This window comes from Malurus melanocephalus, unplaced genomic scaffold (assembly GCF_030028575.1).
Source record: "Malurus melanocephalus ecotype Western Australia unplaced genomic scaffold, MMel_1.1 scaffold_1, whole genome shotgun sequence".
NCBI classification, from domain to species: Eukaryota; Metazoa; Chordata; class Aves; order Passeriformes; family Maluridae; genus Malurus; species Malurus melanocephalus.
Genome location: NW_026623233.1, coordinates 1,714,078 through 1,728,661, shown reverse-complemented (window position 1 = coordinate 1,728,661; position 14,584 = coordinate 1,714,078). Strand labels below are relative to the sequence as shown.

At 42.5% G+C, this 14,584-nt stretch overlaps 1 long non-coding RNA gene across 1 annotated transcript; it reads left to right on the top strand.

Annotated features, from left to right (window-relative positions):
* The first annotated feature begins 1,106 nt into the window (after window positions 1-1,106).
* On the top strand, window positions 1,107-13,056 carry LOC130588744 (uncharacterized). Its single transcript, XR_008967017.1, has 3 exons — window positions 1,107-1,649; window positions 7,827-7,909; window positions 12,527-13,056. It is a non-coding gene; the product is annotated as an uncharacterized LOC130588744 (long non-coding RNA).
* The last annotated feature ends 1,528 nt before the right edge of the window (window positions 13,057-14,584 follow it).

Genomic DNA, 14,584 nt, shown 5'->3' with positions numbered 1-14,584 from the left:
GAGGTTGTCGCAGGGTCGAGATGCCTCGGGGAAGCGGCGAAACAGAGCACACGGAGAAGACAGGTGCGGACAGGGAAGGCAGGACCACAGGGAGAAAAGGAAAAGCGAGGGAGCAGGGGGAGGCCAAGGTGACCCTCGAGGCGGACCTCCGCTACCTCCAAGAACTCCAAAGGAAAATGGCCCCCGTTGTGTCGCCGTTCGGGGTTTTTATCTGCCTCGCCCTCCCATAGCATGATTTCCCGCGCGTTTTTTCCGCGCGCTGTTTTCCCGGGCATCCGGGCATCTACCTCACCAGCCAGGGGGGCAGGGCGCTTGCAGAGCAGTGGGGGAAGCTGTCTCTCCCGTGACTGGCTGCCAGGCAAAGCCTCCTGAGGGACAGAGCTCCCAGAAAGCGCACTACTCCCGGTAGCCATCTTTTACCTCGTGGAACATATGTTGAGGCATGAATAAGAATCAGACTGGTCTCTGTCAAGGGTAGATGAAGCAAATCACAGAACCATATAATGGGTAAGTTTGGAAGGGACTACAGTAGGTCATCAGTTCCAGCCTCCCTGCTCAAGCAGGGTCATCCCAGAGCACATGGCACAGGATTGATTCCAGACAGTTGTGGAATATCTCCAGTGAGAAAGACTCCACAACCTCTGGGCAACCTGTTCCAGYRCTCAYATGCRCAGCAGAAYCRTTCTTCATGTTCAGGTGGAACTTCCTGTGCATCAGTTTCTGCCCATCGTCTCTTGTCCTATTGCTCAGCACCACTGAGCAGAACCTGGCTCCATCCTCTTGACACTCTCCCTTCAGCTACTTAATTACATTGATGAAGTTCCCTTTCAGTCATCTCTTCTCCAGGTTGAACAGGCCCAGCTTCCCCAGCCTTTCCTCATAAGAGAGATGTCCCAGTCCCTTAATCAATTTTGTTGGCATCCACTGGATCCAGTCCAGGAGATCCTTCCTTGTCCTGAGGAGCCCAGAACTGGACACAGCACTCCAGAAATGGCCYCACCAGGGCTGAAYAGAGGTACAGGACACCTTCCCTTGACCTGCTGGCAATGTTCTTTCYGATGAACCTAAGGATTCCATTTACCTTCTTGGCCATGAGAGCACAATGCTGGCCCATGGACAGGTTGTTGCTCGCCAGGACCCTCRCATCCTTCTCCACAGAGCTGCTTTCCAGCAGATCAGCCCCCAGCCTGTACTGGTGCAGGGGGTTATCATAAATTTTGCAGCAAATTTTTTGTTAATCGGTACTGCCATCACTCAATAATCTCCTTTTTCAATGTGTCCCATATGCCCATAATACCACCTAAACTGGCTTAATTTTTCCCCTTCCACTTCCAAATCTTCAGGTCTATATGGCTCCATGTTCCAGGGAAGCAGAGAACGCAGAAACTCAAAGGAAATACCACAAACGCCTGCTGACTGTTTTTTTCTAACAATTCCTGCAAAAACACTTCAGCCTTTTTCTGTGGCTTCAGCACATGTCACACAGTGAGTCTGCAGCCAGAAGCATGCGTGTGTAAGCAGGTAAATGATTATCCAGAGAGATGAGGCAATGTGGTTTCACCTGCAATGYGAAACTTCCTGGCCTCCGTGACCTTCTTGATAAGACCAGCCCTACTCAGCATGGCAGGAGCACACCTTTGGAAGACAAGGTAGAGAAACGTATCTTGGGAATATTCTACAATTCTGAAAAGGTTTGAGACAGCTTTGTAAGCAGCTTTTCTTTTTCACTCCAGTCACAAGCCTTATCATGGGGATGACTTTGGGAATGGGCTGTGGTCGGGAGAATTAGGAGTACATTCAGGTTTGCTACTAGGAAAAAAGAAACCAGCAGCAGAGCATTTACTAAATAAGATTAAATCTAAATTATTCTCTTGAAAAATGAAGCACCCTTTTAAAATCAGTTAAAGTCCCCAGTCTGTTTCAGCCTGGAGGGAGCAAGCAGATGAGAGACTGACTTGATCCAAAGCCACCTGACTTCAGAGAGAGTCTTGCTCATTTTTGGATTAGGTTCTCCCATAAAAAGTGACTTAATGGATACAGAAGCTGTATTACTGCATCACCCGGCAGCACAAATCTGATMTCAGATGTGAATACTTGTGCATTATGCTGAATCAGAGTGAAAAATATGTTAGGTATGTTGATTTTTTGCCAGCCACAGGAGGACAAACAATACTACAGCCAAAAKAAAGCATTAGAATTCTTTATGTAATATAGCTTATATAATAAGAATTCAAACAGTCTGTGTAAGTCTCTAGGACAAGAYATACCTCCTACTTACATTTTTTTAAACCAGTATGAACCAGTAGAGTGAGTTTGCCCAGCGCCTTTCAATTTGTCTCTATTAGATAGGGTATGAAACACCCTAAATAACCATGTGAAACCACAGCCTGAGCACATAATAAAACAAACTATTTCATACAAAGTTTTAATCTTACAAGCACTGTCACATAGCTGAAGTGTCAGAAAACACACACGTAGTCAAGGGAACCATGCATGTGCTCAGGACTAAGTATTTAGCTGAGAAGTTGCGCAAAAGRGACATTAATCCATCATTTCCACATTTCAGTTTGGCCATAAACTGGCAATGTTTAGCTAACACTCCAGAGATCATTCCAGGCTGCAAAACTATCTTTCCAACCTCAGCTGGAAATATTAAACAAGAAGTTTTCTTTGTGGTGGGATCCAAACAGTGCTGCTACAAAACGTTTGCACAATCTCTGCAGCTGGCATTYTCAAGAGGTTCGTGTACCAGAGGTGCAGAGGTTCTCAGAGGCACCAGAAGCACACTTTGCACCTAAAAATATGAAAAGGGCACATTCTAGAAGAGTGTTTCCCTGTTGTTAAAATATGAAATGCTGCTCAGTCCCTTATGTGGCTCTTTAATAGAAGAAGCCAAATATCAGGAAGAATGTTTGCATGTGCCTCCACAAGAATCAAGCATGCCTCTGCAAACCATTTGCACCAGAAATCATCTGTTTGAAAAATGTTGTATTATAACATCATGTGAAGAGAACAATTCAAAATCCTGGAAATGCAACAGCATGCTTAGATGACACTGGAAGCAACAAGGAACCATGCCAGGCTGAGGATGAATATTCTGGAAGCTATACTTCTGGCTCTATTSAGCCCTATTAATTAAAAGGACTAATCATTGTGTTGTAGAAGGTTTTATTATCTTCCCAAACTCATTTGAGATCACTACTAAAGAAAATAGAGGCAGTGAATTAACCCCAGCAAGCCTCTCAAAAGATCAGATACTTAATTTTGCTTAAACAGAAAAGGCATCCTGAGGAAGAGAGATTTATTTTCATAATAGGGTGGAAAACACAGTCTCCATAGAGGCTGTAAGCTGTTGGCAGTAAATATTTWAAAAATAAAATGTAATCTGGTAATTATTTTAGTGCTCTGCCTTTACCCTGGAATTGTCTGTATGAACTCAGAGCAGAACATCATTAACACCTGGAACCTGAGTTATGGCCAGGCGATCCCAAGCTSGAGCGAAGGCATTTTCAAACATTATTGCATCCATGCCAACAGTGCACAGAGCTTTCCTGAAATGTGGAAAACAAACTACTGCMCGAGGGAAAAAASAGWGCCACAGAAAAGTCCCAGAAAAGTKAGGAGGRAGCTGAARTTWTCCATCAGCTCCTATTTCCACTGCACAAGGCTCAGTAGCRGCTGCCTGCTGGGAGGGCCAGATAGTGCCACCGTGCCCATGGTCCGTGACAGCATCCCCAGCAGGGTGAGAGATTGCTGTACCCTCAGCTGGCCTAGCAAGAGATGGATGGGCTTCAGTGCCTCCCTGGAAGTAAACTATAACAATTCATAGTGTCTTTTAAATTGGAAAGAGTCTCTATTTTTTTTTTTTTTTTTTTTTTTCTTCTCCACCCTTAGATTTCACCTCAATACATTGTTGAAGTGTGGAAGATGGCCTTAAAACAATCAGATGAAGCCTTTTCCTTACCTCAGGCTGTTTAGCATTGGAATGACAGGTTAAATTACTGTGGAATAAGAATTACTGTGGAGTAAGGAGCGCATTTGTTTACTCACTGAAATATAGTAAGAATCTGCCAGTATTTGAGTTCCTTTTTCAGCCTTTAAATAATCATATCTTTTCACATCTGTTAGTTTTTCTGGAACTCAGTCAGTATAATGTCTTTCAGTTTTCATTTTGAAGTTCATGTTCTATATATGGACCATATGTTTCTTAACATATTATGCTTGGTCTATATGATCCTCTRCAGCCATAACTGAGTTTTCTTGTGTTTCCTTTTCAAAAGATATTTAAAACTTGCCCAGAAACTATCTTCTGGTCCTTGATATTCTGAGATATGTACAAAATATAGATCTATGCCACTTTCAGTAGCCAAGACTATTCTTAGTATACATGATCCAAAGAAGTTTGGACATTRCATGAATAGTCTGATATAAACATTTGCCTTCCATAAATAAATTAAGTAGAAATATAAAAAYCAACAATATAATGTAAAGTGATTTAATTTACACAGAAATCTAAGTGCAAAATGTCATACTTTGGATGCCAAATTACTCTATTAATATTGGATAAAAATGAGCCACTTACCCCAAGTATCTTCTCTATAATCCCAACATCCTATCTTTCCAAATAACAGTACTGCAAAGAACAATCTTCTAGCCTGTTGAAATTACCCACTCTGTAGTTTATTCAGCTTTTCTCATCTCTCCTCCTATGTTATGCACAAACTAAGAAGACCCCAAGACTCATCTCAGTCCCCCTGCCCACCAAGAAGATTTCCAGCCAGCACCAACTGTCCTGGATTCACAGTTTTTGTCATGAACTGCCCAAACAGCCCTTGTCTGATGCTTCCTGAAGATGAATCCTACAGTCCTCCCTAGGACCCTTGAGCACTGAGATGCTGGGCATCACAAGAGCAGAGCTGGACCAGAGCTTAGGACCTCTGCTTCTCTGGGACTTGAAGGTTTGCCAGCCACCTTTAGTCATTCTTAACTGGCACATGAAAGGAAAATAAGCATAGCACATTTTATATTCCTGACAGCTGACTCAATCTCATCTATTTATTTTTTTCCTAGTTGGCTGTCAAGATCACTAAAGATTTTCCCATTTTCTCCAGACTTGAGTCCACTGGTTTTGACAAGTTTCATTCTGGCCATGAGCTCTCAAAGCAGCTACTGACTGTATACTGAGGGGATTGTATTTATCCTTTCGCCCCTTAATGGTATGCTATTTACCAAACACAACTTTGTTGTAGGGGTAAACTATTTGTGATTGACGTAATWATGACATTAACTTGTCCTTTAATGTCCTGTCCCCTAGAGCTGGGGCATCACCATCCTGTCTGTTCTTCTGTCCTCAACAGCCCAAGAGGGTCCCTGGAAAAACCATGCTGTACAAAAACAGGGATGATGTTCACTTCTTGAYTTTGGATGTGATAACGAAGGCACCTGCAATGTTGTCACACTGAAGTAGTTACTGCTATTTCAGCATGTGTTCCTACTCTTTGCTGAATAGGAACAGAGTTCTGCTTGTGCTTAATTTCCAACAAAACAGGGAATCTCAAACATGGGCTAATCATGTGTTTTGCTGAATTGTCAGCTTCCAGCATAACAATCAAAGAATACAGGCAAGCCCACCATCTGAGAAGCTTTCCTTCTTCCCCTTTCCAGGGTGCATTACCTCTGTTTAGTTGTATTTGCAAGTGGTAACATAAATAAATTGCACTGTATGTTCTTTCACTGAACCATTCTTCCCTGGGAAAGGCCGGTTAGTGCAGAGCACACCAAGKAATACCAGAAGGCGGAAAAGACAAGAAAGAACAAAGACGCCTTCACTTAGCACAAAATAATTGTGTTGAGAAAGGAATTACTCAAGCTTGAAAGAATATAAACCTGCATTTTTAATTCTTTACGTACCAGTGACAGCAGCCTGAGTAATCAACATGAGGAAGTAATTACTTTATATTAGCATAAACTACACCCTCTATTTTGCTAATAAAACACAATAGGAACATTTATATTACTAGATTTTTAATAATAAATCTTATATCTAAAACTGAGCAAAAGAAAAAAATATTAAAAACTCACATTAACTGGAAAAACAATTTAAATATTAGGTGTTAGGTTTGATTAAGGAAAAAAACATCGACTATCAGAGGAAAAGAGTTGTTCTTTTCAGTTCTCTGAACTCATTTGAGGTGGGGTAGAGCAGGTTATGGCAGTTTCTCTGCCTTAGATATCTAAATTCACCTCTCCCCATATCTGAGGAATTGCTGAAGTCGCCAGCTGCTGGACTAAGCTAGACTGACACTTTAACTCTTGACACTTTACAGTCTCTGTGAATAAAAATTGCCTGGAGCAAGGGCAGGTCCAGGTCCTACCTCCTGGAGGAAGGATCCAGCCACTGGTCTGCACAGTCAGTTTTCATCATTTAGTCTTTTTTCACAGCAGTATTTAGACACAGTGAAACAATATTAAAAGCCTGAAGAAAGCTCATTGTGAGCAACTTTGTGAATTGAATGTTCTAAGAAATGGGAGAAAATCTCTGGCGATGAGGGAGTGGGGAAAACAAAAGCTTTAGTTTTCTATTCCCATTTTCAGACTGGTTTGTGGAGCCTTCCTTATAAATTAATTAGGATGGACTGGGTGGGAAGAAGGGATGGGGAACTCATACTGTATATTTCTGAACTGGTTTCCAAGTCACTCAGAGCGTGGAAGCAAAGCAAGGACTGAGAGGATGGGATTTCACACCACAAAGACAATTCACAGAGATCGGTTTGGCTTCTCAAATTCTTTCCCACATATCTGCTGCTCACCACTCCTAGTCCTTGACTTGTTAGCCCACCTCTGACTTCTACCTCATGCCAAATATCCCTCATTTTTTAATTGTAGACAGGGCTATTGTTTGTCCACAATAATTTTTCTCAGCTCTGGGAGAGACRAAGAAAATGTGGGAAGACACATAACTACTCCCAGAACTACACTCCTTTCTGTACTTATTTTTCTAAGAGCCATCAGTCAAATCCTCACTCTGAGGATTGCAAAGGCCATTCATGGTTATTTCCCATGAAACCAGGACTGCCACTCCAAATTAAAGTGACTCTTTTGCAGATATCTGTCATGCAGGGAAGAGCACGGAGGGCTTCACTGCTTCAGAGAGAATTTTCTTTCTGCACACTCAGAAAAATTATGTTCTCTTCCAAAGTAACAGCATGCCAGGTTCACAGCTAAAGTAATTTTGGAGTTATCCAAGAAAGGAAGAAAAGGAAATACATACCTCAAAAATGTGCTATTCATGGAAATGTATGTTTAGGGTCTAAATAACTTAGAAGATGCCTAAAAAACTTACGTGAATTCTGAAAATTAAAAATTACTTAAAAGCCTAGGGGACAAATAAAGCATTGGAAATACTGAACTACTGGACAGATTATAAACACATGAAAATGTAAATTTAAAGCTTTAAAATTGGCCTTATCTACACCATTTTTTCTTTAATGAAAAGAGTAGAAGTAGGTTAAGTTAAGAAACAATTTCCCCCATAWGGATTTTTCCTTTTCAGTTCATTTAGAAATAATTCAGAAGTGCTCTTGTCATGTCAAATGAAAAACTGTTAAGAATGCTTCAAGGAAATATATCTTTATTATAGCAGGCTTGTTATTTGAGTCTTCTAAAGGTTACCTTGGTAACTTTTTACATTAATTTTAGACAACTATAGTCCACGTCTTATTGTACTAGAAACAGCTAAACCTTTCAAGAACGCTAAATCATATTTCACTATCACTCGGTACCTTGACTTCTGAAAATTTGCTTTGTCTGACTTGTTCAATGTACAGGCAAAGAAGCAAAGGGAAGGACAGGAGGTGTTGACTGAGTGATCTTACAGAATACAAAACTCCATTGTATCTTGTTATCTCAGGTATTTCTTTTTTAAAGTCTCTCCCCTTCTTTATACTTTGGAATAAGGTGGCCATGAAAAATAGGGCTTAGCAAAAGAATGGGCATGTGAAAAGAAGGACTTTACTGTACCAGCACAGCAGTTGAAACTATGCAGTATGTTTGGCAGTAYGAGGACATGCCTTTCTTTGAAAAATGTGATTTCATAGATCAAGAAAGGAGGGTGTAATTTGCTTACCTGCACCTCAACAACTTTTCTCCCTCTTTGAATAARTGCACAAGGTCAGTTTTTGTTTGGTTGGTTTTTTTAATCAACCACCATTTATTTTTATTAATCACCAGTTTCTAGCCTTACATCAACATGAAGGAAAACGTTGACCTCATGCAGATGTTTACCCTTCCCTTTCCAATTAATGGAAAAACCCCTACACCCAAAGAACATTGCTGGGAACATTCCCTCCAACCAAGTGAGTGGGAGGTGCAAGGAGCTGAAGGCTACAAGGGGAGAGCAGAAGCTGTGRCATGGGCAGGGTGGAAGCTTCTCTTGTTGGGAGTCTTTCCACTTTCTAGCACTACCAGAAAGCTTCAGGGAGGTGCTCTCAAGCTACATTTTGAAAATTGAATGGCTATGAAAAATAATCTTGGGTGAAAAAGCAGATGCAAATTTTGTCACTGATCTTCCATGCCAGGTAGAGAAAGCAGCCCATTTCATGACAGAACRAAGTGTCAGTTTATCTCTCCCCACCCCATGAAAACAGGAAGTGGGTGAGAAAAAAGCTTTTAAAAAACCCAAATGGTTATGGTGGATCACAAATGATACRATGAAATAGGGAAAAGTAAAAAGTGTTGAAATTGAAAATGGGGATGGGAAAGAGCAGGACTGCTGGGGTTACAGAGGTTACATTAAAGAGGAAAACRAGAGCCACATGTGCATCCCAAGGCCCCCTCCAAAAGTAAAGAATTCCACCTCAGCCTCTGCAACTTGGGGACTTTTCTGCAGGGTGCATCAAAGGACTGCATGCTACTACAAGGGGCTCTAGAGCAATACAAGCATCAACACCCAGGGAATGGCTTTAYAGAGAAGAAGAAAGCAATAAACACTGCTGTGCTGGGAACTGCAGAATGGAAAGGGCTGACTTCTAAGGCTGTGCTCCCCWGAGACTGGGCAACCTGCTCTGACAGCTGGGGGATGCATGCTGCTCTGCAAATCCAGAAAGCAGCTTCCTCTGCCCTCGCTCTTGCCCTCTGCTCTCTCTGGCACTGGCTGCATCTGATCAGCCACACAACATCGCCCTAACCCTACTGCAGTGGCCCCAGCTGCTCCCTCCTGGCTTGAACTGCACATGAACTGCACATGCCCTCTTACACACCCTGCCTTGCTCAGCACTTCTCTGGTCACCAAGGTACACACAAGGTCTGTATTTGTTTTCTTCCTTTCCAAGCTCCTGACTTTGGGGCAGCAGCTTGCTGCATTATTTACGATGTCATAGTGCGAAGGCCAGGAATGAGGGAGGTTTGCATTCCAAGAGAGCCATTTCTTTCCCATGAAAAGTATGCACAGTCCTAATGTCCAGAGTATGTTTTCTACTACAGACAAATAATTTCCATGATGTGGGGTATGTATAAATACCTTATTTCTACCTCTTTTCCTACAACTTTTTCCCACCATACCAACATAAAATAATGACAGACATTGAAGGGAACCAGCAAAATTTTGTCTATTTTCCTTATATTTTTTCTACGTAGATGGGGTTGAACATTTGTRAAGCCTCAATGAACACCCTTTCAATTACTTGTGATTACAAATATTTCATTCTTTTTTCCCCATCAAGTATTTCTGCAGCTTCATTGACCCCTCTCTGCTACTGTGGTCAAGCCTCTCTCAGGATAAGTGTGTTCAGTATGTTTTCTCCCAAAAGTCTCGGGCCACAAAAGGGCAAATCTGAAGATAAAATTGGAAATACAACTGCAGGCCTGAGGATTGTACAGCCTGCTGCCTGGACACCTGCAGACCCATGCCTTGATGCCAGCACTGTTTCACACTGCATGATTGCTTCATGGTCAGTTTAAATCAGAAAGTTGGGAAAGGTTTAGCTTYAGCTCTCTGCTAGCTTGAAGTACGACTATTATTTCCTAAGACAGGCACCAAGGCACAAATAATGAAGTTAAATGTAATGTGTATTTTGTAATAACTCTACCTGGAGTTATTTAAATCTTGATTCGTTTCTAAGAATATTTGTTCCTATATGTTGTTTGTACTTCAGCCCAAACTTCTGCTCAACTTTGTTACAGCAATGTTTGCTCAAGCCATATTCCTTGCTACACACAGAGCGGGGCCAGACAGCTGCCAGAGCAGGGGGAAAACAGCCAGCAGCAAGCTTCTTCAAGAAACCCTGGCTGGAGACCTGCTAAAATTAAAGACATCTCTACCAGTCACATGCAATGTAATGTGGAGTTTTTTTCCCAAAGGACTCCAAAGCTATGACCACAGCACCAGAAAAAACAGGGCCTGGAAATGAGCTTAAGCACTGGACTGCTAATTGCCCATTATGCTTAACTGCAAGCATGTGTCCTGGAAAAGTTTGGCTCATGTCAGCTCACACTGTCCCAGACAGAATCCAGAGCAGGAGGTGGTGGGTGTGCAGCCCATTCCAGCAGGCAGCATGCACCAGGCAAATGCCAGCTCAGCCTTCCCTCTTCCCTCTTCCTGTGCCCAGCATCACCTTTTTTTACTGCCTTTAGACTCTCTAGGGCATAGCACACTTGTTCTCAGCTTCATACTATGAAAACATCACTCCAATAACCCTGTTTTTTTCAGGAATAGAGAGCCAACAAAAAAAAAAAGCACAAACATACTAATGGTTGTGTCTTGGGTCCATGGAAGGAAAGCAATTTTTTGTAAAATAGATGTGCTCAGGTCTTGGCACTTGGTCAAAAAGCCGAGTGCCTTCACTTGTTTTATTTGGTGTTATAAACACAGCCCAGCTGCAAGAATCTGGTCTTACCTTCACAAGGATGGCAGAAGGTGCCTGTGACACTGAGGTCACTGTCATTTGGACAGTACTCAGGCACATGGTGAATGGAGCTGTGAAGGGCCAGGAGTTGGATTCAATGATCCCTTCCAACTCAGCATATTCTGTGGTTTTATCATCCTGCTGAAACCCTTGAGGGCCTTAGAATCAGGAAAGATTTTTTTTTCCTCGTGCAGAACAAATGTTAATTTTGACCCTAAAAAAACAATCATTTTGGCTGAAACCTCTTGGTTTGAAATAGACACCCAAGCAAGAACATCAGGAGTAAAGTCCTTCACAGGTAACAATAATCTCGCCATCTGTAGCTGTTTTTTTTATCCCTGAAATGTCTGTAGCTTTACAGTAAATTAAGGTTGTTTTTTTCTCTTTATTTTTATTTTTAAGAGCTCAGAATTTAATTATGTTGAAACAGGAAGCATGCTTCATTTAAGTGATGTCAGGATTTCTTTCTTGAGCTGTTTCATGGGAAGAATCCTTACTTCTTTTTCTCTGTTTACACTGAAGGATTATGAAGCCAATGTAAACAGCAGAAATGAGTGTAAACACCAGGGATCAACTTTAGGAGATTTGAAAGCAACAGAGTTTGYCTTAATAAAATCAAGCAAATAGTTAASCAACAGGGTTTGTCCTAATAAAATTAAGCAAATARTTTAGTGTTTCTATACATCKCTATATATAAAGATCCTGAAGAAGAACATTCACCATTTGAGCTTTTTGAGGACTACCTCAAAGAATCAAGGATAGCATTATGAGGATATTAAGTTATTTGTAATTATCTTCAGTGAGAGGACAACTGGGCTATTGTTTCATTAAATGTGCAGATATTCATTGAAGTTGTATTCTATGCAGTGCAATACAGCAAGATTTTTATCCATTCTTAAAGGATTGTTTCTCTTTCTCATGTGTTGTGCTTAGATTCTAACTGCCTTCTCCTGCTCATTGCAGATGTCCTCTGCTTCATCTGAGTGTCCTGTTATATTAATGAGGAAATTTCCATGATCCTCATACTTTAACTCCTGGTTATAATTACTTGTGAAAAACAAATGGGCAAAAAAGAAGAATGTCACTCTGCAAAAAATAATGTTATCTTGCCCTGCTCAATGCCAAAACAAATAATTTTGCTTTCTAATAAACAAAACATAGAAGAGAACATGCAGGCGGTGGCTGTTGAATAAAAGCTTAGGAACAGTTTTAAGAGATTCCAATGTGGCCAGTGTGATGAGAGACTCATAAAGCCAAAATACCCTCAGAATGATTAAAAGTTTCTGCTTGCCGTTTCCAGCCTGAAAAATGAAGGAGGGAGTTTAAAGAACTCATTGTAGGGTTAAAAAAAAAAATTGCTTGCTTAGGTATAACTGAAGTGTCACCGCGATTTACAAGAAGCACTGACACTGTGGGTGCTGGAGCTCATGGAAACACTCCTTGTCTCTACTGCCCTCGGCTGATGTGCCTTCCCCTTGAGCACCACAACAATCCAGCTGAGCCAGGGAAATACATACCTGGCACCCGAACATCCCCCCTAGGAGAAATAATGAAAAGCAGGGAGGATTCAAACAACAAACACTACACATATTGCATCTTTCCAGACTAACTGCGTACGCCTTTAGGTGCTGTTTGCCTGCGGATGTACAGCGAGAAGCCCGGCAGCAGCAGACGTGCGGTAACACTGAGGTCACACACACCGGGACAGTAAACCGCGGGCAYCCCTCTTCCCCGGACAGCCTAAACCTGCGCCACGAAGGAAGGGTCGAGTGAGGGAATTCTCCTCTTTCGGGAACACGGACACCKCCTTCCCGCGGGGCCAGCGCCCGCCGCCGGACTACAGCTCCCAGMAAGCCTTGCGCCGCCTCCATCTTCCCCCTCACCAACACCGGGGGTTGCGCTGTAGAAACAAAACTCCTCGTTGAAATAAAACCCGTCCTTGAACAAAACTTTCTCAGAGTGTGCTCTGAGCCTGCAGTGAGGCGGGCAGCCGAAAGAGATCCTCAAATTAGCCAAATCAGCCTTCATGACCTCGTTGGGTTCACTTTGGCAGGAGGCCAGAGTATTCACTCCCGCGCTGCTCTGCCTCCCAGAGGAGCTGTAAAGCCGCGTTTCTTCGTGGAGGCGATGTAGTGTCCTGGGAAAGTCCTCAAAATACTTGGTAGGTCAGCTCATCTTCTGATTCAGCAATGTTCAACAAGCCTGCCCGCTGGTCTCTCCCTCACCACTCACCCCCTTCACTGTTCCTCAGTACTCGGGACAGCCATCCCAAGATGCTGCCTGACATTGCTGTGCTGCCTGTGATTTCTCCTTGCTGCACACTTGCTGCCTACGAGTGAGGAGCAATAGTTCAAGCTTTGCTAAATCTCATAAATCTGTACTGGCCTTTTGTTTATGTGCTGTACATGGCAGGTCCAGCTCTCAACAGGTGCTACACGGACAGTATGTACACGCACACACAACCATTTTCCAAGTGGCCATTGCTCTTTATCTTTTATTTTAGACAGCCACTGGCAGTTCTTGCTACAGAGAACTCAGACCTTTGAAAAATCCCTGTTCTGCATTTTATTTATTGCCTGCAYAGCACTGTCACAGGTTTTCCATAAACACACCAGTATGTCTCCTCTCCAGGCTCCCTTTGGGTAGATCTTAGTTAAGCACAGCTCACATAGAGGTTTTTTAAAGCCCTGCTAGAGGAGGAGCCTTGGTGGGAGATCTGGGAAGGCCAGGGATCTGCAGGMAAGGATTATCTACAGCAAGGTGGTTCCGGGAGATAGGGTGCACATGTGCACCTATCCGAGAGTGGGAGCAGGGAAAGTAGGCAGGGCAACAACTGGATCGCAAATGCTATGGCAGAGATCTGTATGGAAATATGAGGAGACCCAAGTGAGAACAACGTGAGGAGTAGATTGGGTAGGAGCCGTGAAAGTGAGCTGGGGTGAACTAGGAGAGGTTGGGACAAACAAGAAGCAGAATCTGCAAGTGTCCCCAGTGGGGAGGAAAGAAAAGGAGGAATCTAGGGGGCAGTGTGGAAATACATAAAATGTTTATGCAGAAGTGAAGTGAGCCTCCTCTTGTGTCAGTACTCTTAACGCCAAGCTGGAGGCAGGGATATGAGCACCAGTTGGTGGCTCTCTTTTCCTTGTTTTGTTTTGTTGTTGCTGTTTTCCCCTATTTAGAAAAACATGGTAGTCCCTTGGAAGCGGCTTTATTCTCCAAATGTCCAACACCATTTTCTTTATCTTACAAAAAAAAAACCCAACAAAACCAAACAAAAAAAATCCCACAAAAAACCAACCAACTGGCATTGCATCCATCCACGTTTGAAGCCTGTTCCTAACCTTAGCATCAGTGGCTCTGAACAATTTTGGAAACACTTCCTTAATCTTCTCTCACTCTTTCCCATCAATTGTCTTCTCTCACTCAACCCAGTGTTAGTAAGTTAAGAGGTTTTTCCTACTACCCCCACTATTAAAAACATGTAAGTTTTGAATTAAAAGCAAAAAAGAGTACTCAGTCCATCCTATCTCAAGGAGCCTCTCAGAATCTTGTTTTCTGGGCAGCTCCTATCACTTTTTACCTTCAGAAACCTTCTGGTAATACACTAGAACCGCATGTTCTTTCCCATGGCATTCCTTACAGCTTCTGGCTTTGCTATTAGCCTCAGTGACTGGGAAAGAGAT